We start from the raw sequence: 20,885 nt of genomic DNA, 5'->3' as shown, positions 1-20,885 counted from the left end.
GCATTTGAATAGTTTTTTCCCCCTTGTTTCTTGCAAAAATTTCTCTTTGATTTGAGAATACCAAAATTTGTCAATAATATTCCTATGTGTTTTCCACAAAGGATCTCTTTGAGGCAGTTATTAATGTATTTATTCTATTTCTATTTTCCCTTCATGTTCTATAATACCAGGACAATTTTTTATGATCATTTCCTGAATTATTGTATCAATTTATGGCAGTACAATTATTGTTATATTTTCTCTTCTTTATCTTTATCTTTATTTTATCTTCTCCAGATCTGTTGTTTTTCTTATGAGCTGTTTCATATTCTGTTCTACTTTCTCATTCTTTATAATCTGTTTTGTTATTTCTTCGTCTCTCATAACTTCACTGGCTTCCCCTTGCCCAATTTGAACTTTCAAAGAGTTATTTTCAACTTTGGGTCCCTGTATGTTTGTTTTTTTTTTTTTTTTCTAATTGGTTAACTTTTTTCACAATCTTATTTTTCTTGGATGGTTTTAAATTTTTTCTTTAGTTTTTCCTCAATGTCTCTCATTTGATTTTTTTATTCTTTTTTGAGTTATGTACAAATTATCTTTGGGCAAGGAGCCATTTCACATTACTCTTTGGAACAGAAGGTTTTTTTTTTTTTTTTTTTTTTTTTACTAAAGTATCCTCCTCTGAAGATGAATCCCTGTTCCCATAATGTATTTCAATGGTGGGGTTCTTCTTTACCAATTCATTTTTTTTAATTAAGAGGCATTAGTGTATTCACATCTAATTGTGGTATAGGAGGGATGGTGCCTCAAGCTTCCCTTCAATTCTCCATTCTGACCAGGAATCCCAAATCAAGAACTTCTTCCTCCTGCAAATGCCCATAGCCAGCAGTGCCCCTGCCCCCTCCCCCACTTCTGTACTCACCAGGTCCTGTTTCCCCTTGCTCAGAGCCACATCTCAGCAGCATAGCTAGGTATGGCATTACCAATCAGCCAAAGTTCATTCTGTCTTCTTGGACTCAAACCCCAATGGACAACCAGTCTGGGAGGTGTAGATTGCTGTTTTCCCTGCTGAGACTCCAGCCATAACCACCTAGTCTTAAGAGGTCCCCACCTGAAGTTTTTGAGGAGCTATCCCATAGGTTAACACTTCAGATAAGTTATTCGAAGCCTGGGGTCTTTCTTCATATCTTGTCAAATCAAATCAGGAAGATTCTTGTTTTGCATCAAGTCTTCTTGGTTTTTCACTAGTCTATGGTCTCCCTGAGGCACAAATTTGTTCTATTTGTGGGGGAAATTGAGAGAGTTGGAAATTTACCAACCTACTCCACCACCTTCCCAGAATTCTCCTAGCTAGTTTACCCTAAAAAATAAGGATGCTTATAGAAAATTACGGGTTTTAGGGACAGAGAGGAGAAAACAGATTGTTTTAGGTATAAGGGGAGAACAAAAAGGAAAGGAAAAGAAGAGGAAGAAGAGATTAAGGAAAGAAAAAGAAAAGATGGTAGAAAGTGAGGGGGAAATTTGGAATGAAAATATAGGATAAGACAGGAAAGGGTAGGACAGAATAAAATAGAATAGGACAGAATAGAATAAAATGGATAACTTAGGATAGGATAGGCTAAGATAAGATAAGATAGGATAGGACAGGTCAGGTTAGCCTAAACTAGGCTAGTAGGACAATTCTTTGCACCACACCTACTGAACAGGCTGAATCAGATATTATATTTACATCGCCTAGATAATAATTAAGAGCTAATATGATTGCATACAATTCATTCTGCTGAGTGTACTGAAAAGGAGTTCTAACTACTCTCTTAATAGTTGTCATGAGAGTTTACAGCATAAATGTTATGTCTGGACACATATGCAAATATGGTTAGTCCTTTAAGGGGAACATTTAGAAATATTTTCTTCAAAAATAAATTGATAATTATGTGATAGCCAGATTACCTCTAAGAGATACTTGTGTGTGAAATTTGGATCTGTGGCCAATAAAATTTGCCTCTCTGGGATGGCTTCACAGCACACATTAATTTGTGCATTGGTATAAAATGTGTATATCTTGTCAGGTCTTATCCCAGATAATTGTACTACTTGCTTAATGGCCTTTAATAAGATTCTAGCCACAAGCACTGGGTAAGGAGTAAGGTTTTGGTCTTGTATTTGGAGGGTCACCCATTCGATCACACTGGTCCTTGATGAAAGACTGCTGTGGGTGCCTCTTTTGTAGCAAAAAGTGATATTTCCAAGGCTTTTTGAGTGACTCTTTCAACCACATTGGATAAAGCCAATTCAACCTCTCTCAAAGTCTCTTAAGGTACTTTTGTAAGTAGGAGTGTTGAGTCTAAAGCAGTGTTTCCCTTTAAAATGTCATATAGTGGTTGTAACTGATAGGTAGTTAAGCCTAACAATGGATGCATCCATTGGATATCTATCAATTTCTGAAAGTCATTTAATGGTTTCAACTTCTCTGTTGTTAAAGAAAGCTTTTGTATTGTAAGTACCTTAGGTTATACTTCATATCCTAAATATTGAAAAGGATCATGATTTTGAATTTTTTTCTGAGACTATATACAATTGGTATTTCCTTAATGTTTCTATGGCCTTTTGAAGACATGCGTCTATCATTTGCTTCTCAGGTGCATACCTCAATATATCATCCATGTAATATAATAACATAACTTTTGGAAATGCTTTTCTTACAGGAGTAAGAGCAGCAGACATATACAGTTAACCCATACATAGGAGAGCTATTTTTCATTCCCTATAGCAAAACTGTCCATTTAAATATTTTATAAGACTCAGCTAAATTAATACTGAGAACTGAAAAGGCAAATATGTTCATATCCTCCTTATCCAGAGAGAGAGAATAGAAACAGACTCTTCCCCAGAGGTTGATGGGGATTTTTTTTTTTTTTACTACAAAAGGAGTAAAATCTCCTGTCTTATCTTCAAATTTCAATCTGAAAGGGGTAGCACTAATTTAAGTTAATATTGATTCTCCTATGCCAGACATATGAGTGTTTACTGTAATATTTGGCCAATGACTGGGCCCACTGGCACCTCTAATGACTGTATGATCTGCACTCCTGTCTACCAGCCCTTTCAATGGTATGCAATTTACATAGAAAGTGAGCATAGATGGTCAGTTGTAAAAAACTGCAGTCCAGAATATTCCTGGATTCTATTGTTGGGAGTCAAAATCTGGATAAAATTAACCCACTTGGATTTCAGAAGTATGTATCAGGAGACTTGATGCTACTACTTGTCCTAGGTGATAGATCACACAATGTCTCCCTATATCAGTGACTGGGATATTAGCTACACATTCTCCAGTTTCTCAGATCAGTGAATAGATGAACCCTGTTTTGTTAGCACTCTCAAGAGGTGAAATGGTCAAGCCTAATGTGTGTGGAGGCAGGTTGTCTATAGGCTGGACAGGGATAGGTTTCAGATCTCCACAGAATATCTCAGTAATCCCAATGGCATACAACTCTATTCTCCCTAATTGCAATCCCTTTCCCCCATCAGGTTGCTTCTCAGCTGACTGATCATGTTGGAGTACTGACCTTCTAAAGACTGTTGGGTGTAAAATCGGGCTGCCATCATGCCCAGGTGTTTTTTGCTGGGGTCCTGGAGCCTAGCCCCACCTCATGTAATTAGGACATAAGGGGTGGGCAAAACTACTGTATGTTCCACACCAGTGGTTCCATTGCTCCTCCCACTCCTCTTCTTCCTCCTTCCACCCATGAAGGCAGAGTTGAGGGAGGAAGATCAGGATCAGCTCTTAAATACCTTAGTAGTATTACATAATTATAGCAAACTGAGCATGTGCCAACTGTAGAACCATTAATCACCACATCAGCACAGCAAGTGCTAACTTTGGTAGGATTATATCACTAAAGCACCCTGCTACTGATATGTAAATTCCTCTTACAGTAAGTATTTCTAGCTTCAAGTAGAACACTGGTAGTCACACCCTCCCTGACTGTTGAGGAAGGGTAAGAGCACCAAAGGGAGGTGGGGAGCCAAATGAGACATTGTCACTAGGTTCCCTCTGGGCTGAAGGGTCTTATACCTTAACTGGAGTTCCCCCACTATCTACACAAGCCCGATTTATTGTTCTTCTCTTTCTTGATTTTATGCAAGTAAGCATCTAGAAACATAAAATTTCCCCTAAGAACTGCTTTGGCTACATTTCACAAAATTTTATATGTTGCCCTCATTATTGTCATTATCTTGGATGAAATTATTGTTGCTAGGATTTGTTGTTTCACATACACATTCTTTAAGATTACATTTTGTGAAGTTTCTGCACAAACAAAACTAATGCAAACAAGATTAGAAGAGAAATAACAAATTGGGAAAATGTTTTTACAGTTAAAGGTTCTGATAAAGGCCTCATCTCCAAAATATATAGAGAATTGACTTTAATTTATAAGAAATCAAGCCATTTTCCAATTGATAAATGGTCAAAGGATATGAACAGACAATTTTCAGATGATGAAATTAAAACTATTTCCACTCATATGAAAGAGTGTTCCAAATAACTATCGATCAGAGAAATTCAAATTAAGACAACTCTGAGATACCAATACACACTGTCAGATTGGCTAAGATGACAGGAACAAATAATAATGAATGCTGGAGGGGCTGTGGGAAAACTGGGACACTGATGCATTGTTGGTGGAGTTGTGAAAGAATCCAATCATTCTGGAGAGCAATCTGGAATTATGCCCAAAAAGTTATTAAAATGTGCATACCCTTTGACCCAGCAGTGCTACTACTGGGCTTATATCCCAAGGAAATACTAAAGGAGGGAAAGGGACCTGTATGTGCCAAAATGTTTGTAGCAGCCCTTTTTGTAGTGCTAGAAACCAGAAAATGAATGATGTCCATCAATTGGAGAATGGTTGGGTAAATTTTGGTATATGAATGTTATGGAATATTATTGTTTTGTAAGAAATGACCAACAGGAGGAATACAGAAGTCCTGCAGAGACTTACATCAACTGATGCTGAGTGAAACGAACAGAACCAAGAGATCGCTGCGCACCTCAACAACAATACTGTATGAAGATGTATTCTGACGGAAGTGGATATCTTCAACATAGAGAAGAGCTAATCCAATTCCTATTGATCAATGATAAACAGAATCAGCTACACCCAGAAAAGGAATACTGGGAAATGAGTGTAAACTGTGAGCATCTTTTTTTGTTTTTCTTCCCAGATTATTTTTACCTTCCAAATACAATTCTTCCTTTGCAACAACAACAAAATTTGGTCCTGCACATATATATTGTACCTAGGATATACTATAAGATATTTAATATGTATGGGAATGCCTGCCATCTAGGGGAGGGGGTGGATGGAAGGAGGGGAAAAATACAGAACAGAAGGGAGTACAAGGGATAATGTTGTAAACCAAAAATTTCCTATGCATATGTAGTGTCAAAAAAATGTTATAATTATAAAATTAACTTAAAAATGGGTAAAAAAAGATTACATTTTGTAGTTTATAATTAATTTTTGGTCTATTTTCCCCTGGTTTTAATTGCATATAATTGTTATTGCAATATGATTTGAAAAAAAATCATTTACTATTTCTGCCTTTCAGCATTAGATTTTGAGGTTTTTATGCTATATATCAATTTTTTTGTATAGGTTCCATGTATATCCAAGAAAAATATATTCCTTCTGTCTTCATTGAATTTTGTCCAAAGTTTTATCATATCTAACTTTTCTCCAAGCCTCTCTAAGTCTCTCCAAGCCTCTCTGTATTCTTCCTGTTGGTCATTTCTTACAGAACTATAATATTCCATAACATTCATATACCATAATTTACCCAACCATTCTCCAATTGATGGACACCCATTCATATTCATTCATTCATCCATTCATATAAAAAGGGCTGCCACAAACATTTTGGCACATACAGGTCCCTTTCCCTTCTTTAGTATTTCCTTGGGATATAAGCCCAGTAGTAGCACTGCTGGGTCAAAGGGTATGCACATTTTGATACCTTTTTGGGCATAATTCCAGATTGCTCTCCAGAATGGTTGGATTCTTTCACAACTCCACCAACAATGTATCAGTGTCCCAGTATTCCCACAGCCCCTCCAGCATTCATCATTATTTGTTCCTGTCATCTTAGCCAATCTGACAGGTGTGTAATGATGTCTCAGAGTTGTCTTAATTTGCATTTATCAGAGGATCAATAGTGATTTGGAACACTCTTTCATATGAGCAGAAATAGTTTTAATTTCATCATTTGAAAATTGTCTGTTCATATCCTTTGACCATTTATCAATTGGAGAATGGCTTGAGTTCTTATAAATTAAAATAAATTCTCTATATATTTTGGAGATGAGGCCTTTATCAGAACCTTTAACTGTAAAAATGTTTTCCCAATTGGTTACTTCTCTTCTGATCTTGTTTGCATTAGTTTTATTTGTGCAGAAACTTTTTAATTTGGTGTAATCAAAATTTTCTATTTTGTGATCAATAATGGTCTCTAGTTATCCCTTGGACACAAACTTCTTCCTCCTCCACAAGTCTGAGAGGTAAACCATCCCATGTTCCTCCTATTTATTTATGATTTCATTCTTTATGCCTAAATCTTTGACCCATTTTGATCTAATCTTAGTATGTGGTGTTAAATGTGGGTCCTTGCCTAGTTTCTGCCATACTAATTTCCACTTTTCCCAGCAGTTTTTGTCAAATAATGAATTCTTATCCCAAAATTTGGGAACTTTGGGTTTGTCAAACACTAGATTGCTATTTTTATTCACTATCTTGCCCTGTGAGCCTAACCTATGCCACTGATCAACTAGTCTATTTCTTAGCCAATACCAAATGGTTTTGGTGATTGTTGCTTTATAATACAGTTCTAGATCAGATACAGCTAGACCAACTTCACTTAATTTTTTTTTTCATGACTTCCCTTGAAATTCTCTACCTTTTGTTGTTCCATATGAATTCTGTTGTTATTTTTTCTAGGTTATTAAAATAGTTTCTTGGAAGTCTGATTGGTAGAGCACTAAATAAATAGATTAGTTTAGGGAGTATTGTCATCTTAATTATATTCCCTCAGCCTATCCAAGAGCACTGAATGTCTTTCCAATTATTTAAATCTGACTTTATTTTTGTGGCAAGTGTTTCATAATTTTGCTCATATAATTCCTGTCTTTCCTTTGGTAGATATATTCCCAAATATTTTATATTATCGAACATTATTTTGAATGGAATTTCTCTTTGTATCTCTTGCTATTGGATTGTGTTGGTAATGTATAAAAATGCTGAGGATTTATGTGGATGTATAGCTTTTTAGCAAAGTCTTTGGGGTTCTCTAAGTATACCCTCATATCATCTGCAAAGAGTGATAATTTGATTTCCTCATTTCCCACTCTAATTCTTTGAATCTCTTCCTCGGCTCTTATTGCCAAGGCTAGTACTATATTGAAAACTAATGGTGATAGTGGGCAACCTTGTTTCACTCCTGATCTTACATGGAAAGGTTTTAGCTTATCGCTATTACATATAGTGTTTACTGAAGGTTTTAAATATATGCTCCTTATTATTTTAAGGAATAGTCCATTTGTTCCTATAATCTCAAGCGTTTTTAGTAGGAATGGATGTTGGATTTTATCAAATGCTTTTTCTGCATCTATTGAGATGATCATATGGTTTTTATTAATTTGATTATTAATATGGTCAATTATACTAATAGTTTTCCTAATATTAAACCAGCCCTGCATTCCTGGTATAAATCCTACTTTATCATAGTGTATTATCCTGTGGATGATTTTCTGAAGTTTTTTTGCTAATATCTTATTTAAGATTTTAGCATCAATATTACATAACATTGGAGTTAGTTGTTCTTTAAATGTTTGATAGAATACACATGTAAATCCATTTGGTCCTGGGGACTTTTTCTTAGGAAGCTGGTTAATAGCTTGGTCTATTCTTTTTCTGAGATGGGATTATTTAGACTACTTACTTCTTCCTCTGTTAATCTGGGCAAGCTATATTTTTGAAGGTAGTCTTCCATTCGATTTAAGTTATCGAATTTATCGGCATAAAGTTGAGCAAAGTAGCTCCTAACTTTTGTTCTAATTTCCTCTTCATTAGTGATGAGTTCACCCTTTTCATTTTCAGGACTAACAATTTGCTTTTTCTCTTTCCTTTTTTTAATCAGATTTACTAAGGGTTTGTCTATTTTGTTGGTTTTTTCATAGAACCAACTCTTAGTTTTATTAATTAATTCAATAGTTTTTTTTTACTTTCAATTTTATTAATCTCACCTTTTTTGTGTTTGTCTGGGGGTTTTTAATTTGTTCCTTTTCTAGCAATTTTAGTTTTATGCCCAATTTGTTGGCCCTTTCTTTCTCTATTTTATGCAAGTAGGTCTGTAGAGATATAAAACTCCCCCTTATTACTCCTTTGGCTGTATCCCACACATTTTGGTATGATGTCTCATTATTGTCATTTTCTTGAGTGAAGTTATTAATTATGTTTATGATTTGCTATTTTACCCAATCATTCTTTAGTATAAGATTATTTAGTTTCCAATAAATTTTTTGGTCTATTTTCCCCTGGCTTTTTATTAAATGTAATTTTGATTGCATTATGGTCTGAAAAAGATGTATTTACTATTTCTGCCTTACTGCCTTTGATTTTGAGGATTTTATGCCCTAGTATCAATTTTTGTATAGATAGGTTCTATGAACTGCTGAGAAGAAAGTATACTCCTTTCTATCTCCATTTAGCTTTCACCAAAGATCTATCATATCAAACTTTTCTAGTATTCTATTTACCTCTTTGACTTCTTTCTTATTTATTTTGTGGTTTGATTTATCTAATTCTGAGAGTGCAAGGTTGAGATCTCCCACTATTATAGTTTTGCTATCTATTTCTTCTTGCAGCTCTCTTAATTTCTCTTTTAAGAATTTAGATGCTGCACCACTTGGTGTATATATGTTTAATATTGATAGTGCTTCATTATTGATGCTGCCCTTTAGCAGGCTATAATGCCCTTCCTTATATCTTTTAATTAGATCAATTTTTGTTTTTGCTTGATCTGAGATGAGGATGGCTACTCCTGCTTTTTTGGTTTTGCCTGAAGCATAATAGATTCTGGTCCACCCTTTTACTTTTAGTTTGAATGTCTCATCCTGTTTCAGGTGTGTTTCCTGTAAACAACATATAGTAGGATTCTGACTTTTAATCCAGTCTGCTAACTGCTTCCTCTTTATGAGGCAGTTTGCCCCATTCACCTTTATGGTTAGGACTAATTCTATATTGCTTGCCATGCTATTAACCTGTGCTTATGCTTTTCCCCTTTCCTTCCCTCTTACCCCCCCTACCCAGTATTAAACTGGTGAACACTACTTGCTTTTCACAGCCCTCACTTTTTAGGAACCCTTCCCCAACTTAAAGTTACTTCCCTTATTTTACCCCTTTTCCTCACAATTTCTGTATTCCCTTCCCCTTAGCTTACTCCTTCCCTTTCACTTTTCAATGAAGTGGAAGAAGTTTCACCATAAATCAAGTACGTCTATTGATACACACTATGTTCATCTCCCTCCTTTCTTTCTCTCAGATATAATAGGTTACCTTTGCCTCTTCATGAGATGTAGTACCTCCACTTTACACTTTTTTATGATATAATTTCCTTTCCACCTCTTGTTTCTAAGACAAATTGGACATATGTTCTTTACATTTTTTTTTTTTTTTGGCAGAATAAAACTCTGGAAAGCTAGCATCTCTCAGAACTTGGCCACCCCCAACTGCAACCTGGAGTGACTCAGCACATTCTCAGAGCCTCAGAGTGTGGACGCAGTGCAGCCATCACTGTCCTGTTAGTGGCTCAATGCTTCCCTCCCCCCCAGTCTGTAGAGGAAGCCCATTACCACCAACTGGCCCCATCCCCCCCAAAACAGATCTATTGTTTCTCTTGTCAATTAGTTTTCTGCAATTCTGCTTTGACAAAATGAACAAAAAATTCAAAAGGGCTCTAACCATAGACAGCTTCTGTATGGAGAGAGAGCAGACTCCAAATACTGAGGAGACTAAAAACAGACTGTCCCCAGAGGAATCTCCTAAGGGGGATATGAACTGATACCTCAATACAAAAGAATCTCATAGAGGAAATCAAAAAGGCTCTCACAAGAGAGCTAGTAAAGAAATGGGAAAAGGAAAGGGAAGCATTGCAAGAGAGCTTGTAGAAGTTAATCAGAGTGGATAAAGAGATCAAATCATTGAGAAACAAAATTAGTGAATTGAAAAAGGTAAACAACTCCAAGGAAAACAGGATTAGTGAGCTGGATAAAGAAAACAGCTCTCTAAAAAATAAAATGGATAAAATGGAAAAAAATTACATAGAAGAAGAAAACTTACTTAAAAACACAGTTGGACAATTACAAAAAGATATTTAAAAAGTGAGTGAAGAAAATACATCATTGAAAATTAGACTCGAACAAGTAGAAATGAATGACTCAAGGAGAAACCAAGTAATAGTCAAGCAAAATCAGAGAAATTAAACAATTGAAAACAATGTCAAATACCTTATTAGAAAGACAACAGACATGGAAAAGTGATCCAGGAGAGACAAATAATCGAAAATAATCAGATTCCCTGAAAAATGTGAGGAAAAAAAGAGCTTGGACAATATTTTGGGGGAAATTATCAAAGAGAACTTCCCAGACATTTTAGAAACAGAGGGTGAAATAGACATTGAAAAAATTCATCGATCACCTACTGAAAGAGACCCTAAAATCAAAACACCAAGAAATATAGTGGCCAAGTTCAAGAACCATCAGACAAAGGAATAAATACTGGAAGCTGCTAGAAAAAAGCAATTCAGATATGGAGGAGCCACAATAAGGATTACCCAGGATCCACATAGAAAGAACAAAGGGCCTGAAACATGATATTCCAAAAGGCTAAGGAACTTGGTATGCAGCCAAGAATAACTTACCCAGCAAAAATGAGCATCGTTTTCCAGGGAAAAAGATGAACATTTAACAAAATAAATGAATTCCATCTATTCTTGATGAAAAAACCAGACTTACATAAAATGTTTGATCTTCAAATACAGAACTCAAGAGATTTCTAAAAAGGTAAAAAGAAATCTTGAGAACTATACTTCAGCCATAAAAATATGTAAATAACATATGTATAATTTGTCCTAGAAACTACATGTGGAAAGGAAATTATATCATAAAAAAGTGTAAAGTGGAGGTACTACATCTCATGAAGAGGCAAAGGTAAACTATTATATCTGAGAGAAAGAAAGGAGGGAGATGAACATAGTGTGTATCAATAGACATATTCGATTTATGATGAAACTTCTTCCACTTCATTGAAAAGTGAGAGGGAAGGAGTAAGCTAAGGGGAAGGGAATACAGAAATTGTGAGGAAAAGTGGTAAAATAAGGGAAGTAACTTTAAGTTGGGGGAGGGATCCTAAAAAGGGAGGGCTGTGAAAAGCAAGTGGTGTTCACAAGTTTAATACTGGGTAGGGGGGTAAGAGGGAAGGTAAGGAGAAAAACATAAGCAGGGGTTAACAGGATGGCAAGCAACCATAAATGTGAATGGGGCAAACTGCCTCATAAAGAGGAAGCAGTTAGAAGACTGGATTAAAAGTCAGAATCCTACTATATGTTGTTTACAGGAAAAACACCTGAAACAGGGTGATACATTCAAACTAAAAGTAAAAGGGTGGAGCAGATTCAGGCAAAGCCAAAAAAGCAGGGGTAGCCATCCTCATCTCAGATCAAGCAAAAACAAAATTTGATCTAATTAAAAGAGATAAGGAAGGGCATTATATCCTGCTAAAGGGTAGCATCAATACTGAAGCAGTATCAATATTAAACATATACCCACCAAGTGGTACAGCATCTAAATTCTTAAAAGAGAAATTAAGAGAGCTGCAAGAAGAAATAGACAGCAAAACTATAATAGTGGGAGATCTCAACCTTGCACTCTCAGAATTAGGTAAATCAAACCACAACATAAATAAGAAAGAAGTCAAAGAGGTAAATAGAATACTAGAAAAGTTTGTTATGATAGATCTTTGGTGAAAGTTAAATGATGACAGAAAGGAATATACTTTCTTCTCAGCAGTTCATGGAACATATATAAAAATTGATAACATACTAGGGCATAAAAACCTCAAAATCAAATGCAGTAAGGCAGAAATAGTAAATGCATCCTTTTCAGACCATAATGCAATCAAAATTACATTTAATAAAAAGCCAGGGGAAAATAGACCAAAAAATTATTGGAAACTAAATAATCTTATAATAAAGAATGATTGGGTAAAATAGCAAATCATAAACATAATTAATAACTTCACTCAAGAAAATGACAATAATGAGACATCATACCAAAATGTGTGGGATACAGCCAAAGCAGTAATAAGGGGGAGTTTTATATCTCTACAGACCTACTTGCATAAAATAGAGAAAGAAAGGGCCAACGAATTGGGCTTACAACTAAAATTGCTAGAAAAGGAACAAATTAAAACCCCCCAGACAAACACAAAACTTGAAATTCAAAAAATAAGGGTGAGATTAATAAAATTGAAAGTAAAAAAATCTATTGAAATAATTAATAAAACTAAGAGTTAGTTCTATGAAAAAACCAACAAAATAGACAAACCCTTAGTAAACCTGATTAAAAAAAGGAAAGAGAAAAAGCAAATTGTTAGTCCTGAAAATGAAAAGGGAGAACTCACCACCTATTAAGAGGAAATTAGAACAATACTTAGGAGCTACTTTGCTCAACTTTATGCCAATAAATTCGATAACTTAAATGAAATGGAAGAATACCTTCAAAAATATAGCTTGTCCAGATTAACAGAGGAAGAAGTAAGTAGTCTAAATAGCCCCATTTCAGAAAAAGAAATAGAACAAGCTATTGACCAACTTCCTAAGAAAAAATCCCCAGGCCCAGATGGATTTATATGTGAATTATACCAAACATTTGAAGAACAACTAATTCCCATGCTATATAAACTATTTGAAAAAATAGGGATTGAAGGAGTCCTACCAAAATCCTTTTATGACACAGACATGGTACTGATACCTAAACCAGGTAGATCGAAAACTGAGAAAGAAAAGTATAGACAAATTTCCTTAATGAATATTGATGCTAAAATCTTAAATAAGATATTAGCAAAAAAACTTCAGAAAATCATCCCCAGGATAATACACTTTGATAAAGTAGGATTTATACCAGGAATGCAGGGCTGGTTTAATATTAGGAAAACTTTTAATATAATTGACCATATTAATAATCAAATTAATAAAAAACCATATGATCATCTCAATAGATGCAGAAAAAGCATTTGACAAAATCCAACATCTATTCCTACTAAAAACGCTTGAGAGTATAGGAATAAATGGACTATTCCTTAAAATAATAATGAGTATATATTTAAAACCAACAGTAAATATCATATGTAATGGCAATAAACTAGAACCTTTCCCTGTAAGATTAGGAGTGAAACAAGGTTGCCCACTATCACCATTACTATTAAATATAGTACTAGAAACGCTAGCCTCAGAAAGAAGAGCCGAGGAAGAGATTCAAAGAATTAGAGTGGGAAATGAGGAAATCAAATTATCACTCTTTGCAGATGATATGATGGTATACTTAGAGATCCCTAAAGACTTTGCTAAAAAGCTATTAGAAATAATTCAGAAATTTAGCAAAGTTGCAGGATTCAAGATACATCCACATAAATCCTCAGCATTCTTATACATTACCAACACAATCCAATAGCAAGAGATACAAAGAGAAATTCCATTCAAAATAATGTTTAATAGTATAAAATATTTGGGAATATATCTACCAGAGGAAAGTCAGGAATTATATGAGCAAAATTATGAAACACTTGCCACAAAAATAAAGTTAGATTTAAATAATTGGAAAGACATTCAGTGCTCTTGGATAGGCCGAGGGAATATAATTAAGATGACAATACTCCCTAAATTAATCTATTTATTTAGTGCTATACCAATCAGACTCCCAAGAAACTATTTTAATGACCTAGGAAAAATTACAACAGAATTCATATGGAACAACAAAAGGTAGAGAATTTCAAGGGAAGTAATGAAAAAAAAAATAAATGAAGGTGGTCTAGCTGTACCTGATCTAGAACTATATTATAAAGCAACAGTCACCAAAACCATTTGGTATTGGCTAAGAAATAGACTAGTTGATCAGTGGCATAGGTTAGGCTCACAGGGCAAGATGGTGAATAAAAATAGGTATCTAGTGTTTGACAAACCCAAAGATCCCAACTTTTGGCATAAGAATTCATTATTTGACAAAAGCTGTTGGGAAAAGTGGAAATTAGTATGGCAGGAATTAGATATGGTCCCACACTTAACATAATATACAAAGAGAAGATCAAAATGGGTCTGTGATTTAGGCATAAAGAATGAGATCATAAATAGATTGATAGTCTATCTCTCAGACCTGTGGAGGAGGAAGGAATTTATGACCAGAGGAGAACTAGAGAACATTATTGATCACAAAATAGAAGATTTTGATTCCATCAAATTAAAAAGTTTCTGCACAAACAAAACTAATGCAAACAAGATTAGAAGGGAAGTAACCAATTGGAAAAACATTTTTATAGTTAAAGGTTCTGATAAAGGCCTCATCTCCAAAAAATACAGAGAATTGACTTTATAAGAAATCAAGCCATTCTCCAATTGATAAATGGTCAAAGGATATTAACAGACATTTTTCTGATGATGACATTGAAACTATTTCCACTCATATGAAAGAGTATTCCAAATCACTATTGATCAGAGAAATTCAAATTAAGACAACTCTGAGACATCATTACACACCTGTCAGATTGGCTAAGATGACAGGAACAAATAATGATGAATGCTGGAGGGGCTGTGGGAATACTGGGACACTGATACATTGTTGGTGGAGTTGTGAAAGAATCCAACCATTCTGGAGAGCAATCTGGAATTATGCCCAAAAAGTTATCAAAATGTGCATACCCTTTGACCCAGCCCTACTACTACTGGGCTTATATCCCAAGGAAATACTAAAGAAGGGAAAGGGACCTGTATGTGCCAAAATGTTTGTGGCAGCCCTTTTCATAGTGGCTAGAAGCTGGAATATGAATGGATGTCCATCAATTGGAGAATGGTTGGGTAAATTATGGTATATGAATGTTATGGAATATTATTGTTCTGTAAGAAATGACCAACAGGAGGAATACAGAGAGGCTTGGAGAGACTTACATCAACTGATGCTGAGTGAAATTAGCAGAACTAGGGGATCATTATACACTGCAACAATGATACTGCATGAGGATGTATTTTGATGGTAGTGCTTATCTTCAACATAGAGAAGAGCTAATTCAATTCCAATTGATAAATGATGGACAGAATCAGCTACATCCACAAAAGGAATACTGGGATATGAGTGTAAACTGTGAGAATTTTTTTGTTTGTTTGTTTGTTTTGTTTTGTTTTGTTTCTCTTCCCAGATTATTTTTACCTTCATAATACCATCCTTCCTTTGCAACAACAACAACAACAAAATACGGTTTTGCATATATAAATATATATTGTACTTAGGATATACTATAAGATATTTAATATGTTTGGGCATGCCTGCCATCTAGGGGAGGGGGGTAGGGAAGGAGGGGAAAAACTCAGAACAGAAGGGATAACAAGGGATAATGTTGTCAAAAGGAAAAAAAAATTACCTATGCATATGTACTGTCAAAGAAAATGTTATAATTATAAAAAATAGTAAAAAAATTTAAAAATAATTCCTTTTACTACACAGATAGCTAAACCACTTATGGTGAAAATGGAGAACGAAAATTAAAGAAACTTATCTGTAATGAATATTAATGCAAAATCTTGCATAAAATATTAACAAATAGATTACAGAAAGTCATCTCAAGGATAATACATGATGACCAAATACGATTTATAACAGAAATACAAGTTTTGGTACAATATTAGGGAAATAATTAGCATAATTGTCTTTATCAATAACCCAACTAAGAAAAATAATATAATTATCTCAATAGGTACAGGAGAAGTATTTGTTAAAATCCAATATCCATTGATATTAAAAACACTAAAGACTATAGGAATAAATGGACTTTCCTTAAAATGATCAGTAGCACATATTTAAAACCATCAGCAAGTATCATATAAAATTGGGACACACTAGAATAATAAAAACTTATTATTATTATGCTGACTCTAATAAGGTCAGGAGTGCAATAAGTTTCCCTACTATCACCATTACTATTTGATATTGAATTAGAAATGTTACCTTTGACAATTAGAGAAGAAAAAGAAATTAAAAAATTTAGAGTAGGTAATGAGGAAACCAAATTGTCTCTTGTTTTAGATAATATGATGGTATGATAGAGAATCCTAGAGAATCAACTAAAAAACTACTACCAAAAAAATCACAACATTGCAAAGTTTCAGGATACAAAATAAATGCATATAAATCATCAGAATTTTTATATATCACCAACAATGTCCAGCAGCAAGAAATACAATGAGAAATTCCATTTAAAATAATTTTTGAAACCCCCAACTTTTGGGATAAGAATTCACTGTTTGCCAAAAACTGCTGGGAAAATTGAAAATTAGTATGGCAGAAACAAGGCATTGATCCACATGTAACACTGTACACCAAGATAAAGTCAAAATGAGTTCACGATCTAGGTATAAAGAATGAGATTATAAATAAATTAAAAGAAAATATGATAGTTTAACTCTCAGACCTGTGGAGGAGGAAGGCATTTGTGACCAAAGAAGAATTAGAGATCATTATTAATCACAAAATAGAAAATCTTGATTATATCATTAAAAAGTTTTTGTACAAACAAAATTAGAAGGGAAGCAATGAACTGGGAAAACACTTTTACAGGCAAAGGTTCTGATAAAGTCAATATTTCTAACCTACATAGAGAATTAACTCTAATTTATAAGAAATCAAGCCATTCTCCAATTAATAAATGGTCAAGGAATATGAACAGACAATTTTCAGATGAAGAAATTGAAACTATTTCTGGCCATATGAAAAGGTGCTCCAAATCATTATTGATCAGAGAAATGCAAATTAAGACAACTCTTGAGATACCACTATATACCTCTCAAATTGGCTAGGATGACAGGAAAAGATAATAATGAATGTTGGAGGGGATGTCAGAAAACTGGGACACTGATACATTGGTGGTGGAACTGTGAATACATCCAGACATTATGGAGAGTAATTTGGAACTATGCTCAAAAGTTATGAAACTGTGCATACACTTGGATCCAGCACTGTTATTACTGTGCTTATATCCCAAAGAGATCTTAAAGTAAAGGCACCTGTATGTGCAAAAATATGGCAACCCTTTTTGTAGTGGCTAGAAACTGGAAATTGAATGGATGCTCATCAATTGGAGAATGGCTGAATAAAATGTGGTATATGAATGTTATGGAATATTATTGTTCTGTAAGAAATGACCAGCAAGATCATTTCAGAAAGGACTGGACAGACTTACATGAACTGATGCTGAGTGAAATGAGCAGAATCAGGAGATTATTGTACACTTCAACAACAATACTATGTGATGATTAATTCTGATAGACATGGCTCTCTTCAACAATGAGATGAACCAAATCAGCTCCAAATGTTCAATAATGAAGAGAACTACCTACACCTAGCAAAAGAAATATGGGAAATGAGTGTGCACCACCCCTTCTGTTATTGTCTGCTAGGATTTTTGTTTTCCTTCTCAGGTTATTTTTACCTTATTTCTAAATCTGATTTTTCTTGTGCAGCAACATAACTGTATAAATATGTATGAATATATTGCATTTAACAAATTATTTAACATATTTAACATGCATTTGTCTACCTGCCATATAGGGATGGGGGGTGAGGAGAAGGAGGAGAAAAGTTAGAACAGAAGGTTTTGCAAGGGTCAATGCTCAAAAATTACCTATGCATAAGTCTCGTAAATAAAAAGCTATAATAAATGATTAAAAATAAAATAAAATTATTGTTGATAATATGAAATATTTGGGAATGTATCTGCCAAGGAAAAATCAGGAACTGTATGAATACAACAATAAAACACTTTCCGCACAAATAAATTCAAATCTAATCAGTTGGAAAAACATCAAGTGCTCATGGGTAGGCCCAGCCAATGTAATAAAAAATGAAAATACTACCTAAAACAAAAACAAAAACCAAACAGAAAACAAATGTAAAAATACCTACTGGAGACAGATTTTTTATTATTATTTTCAAAAATATGGCATTTAATTTTATTTTCAACTTCTTGTGTCATCATGATTCCACAACAGATGCAATCAAAAGATAATTGTTATATAATCTGTATAGTTTTACCATCAAATGATTCCAGAGTTACACATATTCACCAAAACTGGTCACCAGTATTATGGATTCTTCCTTTGCAAAGTATGAATTGATCATTACTTATAGTAGACAATGTTTACAATGTTTTTGCTTGGTGAAAATTTGTCTTTTGTATTGTAATAGAATACTATAGGTCCTCTTTAAGGAGATTTTCAGTGAAAATATCTATTCATTATCAACTATCTAAGCTATTCATTCTGGAACAACAATTTGGATAATCACCACATATTCAAATCTCAAAATGCCTTTGTACACTGTAACTTAATCAGTGTTTATATCGGGCACAGACTATAAAATGGGCAGAGTGTATCCATAAATGTCTAGTAGGGAGAACCAAAAAAAGGAAGAATTTTACTTGTAAGGAACCTCAGAAGCCATTTAATCCAACTCATATCTGAACAACAATATTCAAAAATATTTCCAATACAATTTGCTAAGAAATATTGTAAAATCTAAACCATAGGTCCAAATTTAAGGCATTTGCATATTTAGAGTGGCTTTTTTCAGTATTCAAAAGATGTTTAATGCATCAAAATCTCAACCTTTTCACAAAGATATTCTGATTGATGCTCAATGGCTATGGTACATGTAATACTTCGATGCCATTATTAAAATTCTGTGTTATCCAAATAGCAAGAGTTGCATATTGGATAGAATGTAATAGCCCTCAGAACCTAAAATTTAGAAATCAGAACCCCAATTTTTTTGTTATTTTATTTAGAATTTTTTCCACAGTATATATGCATGAGTAATTTTTTAAAAATAATATTATCCCTTGTATTCATTTTTCCAAATTATCTCCCCCTCTCTCTACTCCCTCCCCCCGATGACAGGCAATCCCATACATTTTATATATGTTACAATATAACCCAGATACAATATATGTGTGTAAATACCATTTTCTTGTTGCACATTAAGTATTAGATTCCAAAGGTATAAGTAACCTGGGTAGATAGACAGTAGTGCTAACAATTTACATTCACTTCCCAGTGATCCTTCTCTGGGTGAAGTTATTTCCGTCCATCATTGATCAACTGGAAGTGAGTTGGATCTTCTTTATGTTGAAGATATCCACTTCCATCAGAATACATCTTCATACAACATTGAAGTGTGCAGAGATCTTCTGGTTCTATTCATTTCACTCAGCATCAGTTGATGTAAGTCTCTCCAAGCCTCTCTGTATTCCTCCTGCTGGTCTTTCTTACATAGCAATAATATTCCATAACCTTCATATACCATAATTTACCCAATTGATGGACATCCATTCATCTTCCAGTTTCTAGCTACTACAAAAAGAGCTGCCACAAACATTTTGGCACATACAGGTCCCTTTCCGCTCTTTAGTATTTCTTTGGAATATAAGCCCAATAACAGCAATGCTGGGTCAAAGGGTATGCACAGTTTGATAACTTTTGGGGCATAGTTCCAAATTGCTCTCCAGAATGGCTGGATTCTTTCACAACTCCACCAACAATGCATCAGTGTCCCAGTTTTCCCACATCCCCTCCAACATTCATCATTATTTGTTCCTGTCATCTTAGCCAATCTGACAGGTGTGTAGTGGTATCTCAGAGTTGTCTTAATTTGCATTTCTCTGATCAGTAGTGATTTGGAACACTCTTTCATATGAGTGGATATAGTTTCAATTTCTTCCTCTGAGAATTGTCTGTTCATATCTTTTGACCATTTATCAATTGGAGAATGGCTTGATTTCTTATAAATTATGGTCAGTTCTCTATTTATTTTGGAAATGAGACCTTTGTCAGAACCTTTAACTTTAAAAATATTTTCCCAATTTGTTACTTCCCTTCTAATCTTGTTTGCATTATTATTGTTTGTACAGAAACTTTTTTAGTTTGATGTAATCAAAATCTTCTATTTTGTGATCACTAATGATCTCTAGTTCTCCTCTGGTCATAAATTCCTTCCTCCTCCACAGGTCTGAGAGGTAGACTATTCTCTGTCCCTCTAATCTATTTATGATCTCCCTCTTTATGCCTAAATCATGGACCCATTTTGATCTTATCTTGGTATATGGTGTTAAGTGTGGATCCATATCTAATTTCTGCCATACTAATTTCCAGTTTTCCCAACAGAATTTTTATCCGTAATGTTGGTATCTTTGGGTTTGTCAAAGATTAGAGTGCTATAGATGTACCCTTTTTTGTCCTTTGTATCTAATCTAGAACCCCAAATTTGTAAAGGACTTGTAACCTATAGATTAGAATGTCAAGCATTCTAATATAAATAGTGGAATGCTTGGCATTCAACCTTATAGGTATTTTTATTAAAGAGTGCTAGAACTATAAATTAGCAAATATAATGATTGGGATGTGATTACTAATTCCAAAATGAATATAAATATGTTCTTAAAACTTATTTATCAACATAAATTCTAATGATCAAAGAAGAGCACATGAACTCTTCTGAAATGAAGGTCGTAATAGATTACTAACTGAAAAGCTTC

The sequence above is a fragment of the Sminthopsis crassicaudata genome, chromosome 1 (assembly GCF_048593235.1).
Source record: "Sminthopsis crassicaudata isolate SCR6 chromosome 1, ASM4859323v1, whole genome shotgun sequence".
Classification (NCBI taxonomy): Eukaryota; Metazoa; Chordata; class Mammalia; order Dasyuromorphia; family Dasyuridae; genus Sminthopsis; species Sminthopsis crassicaudata.
This window is presented reverse-complemented; position numbering follows the sequence as displayed.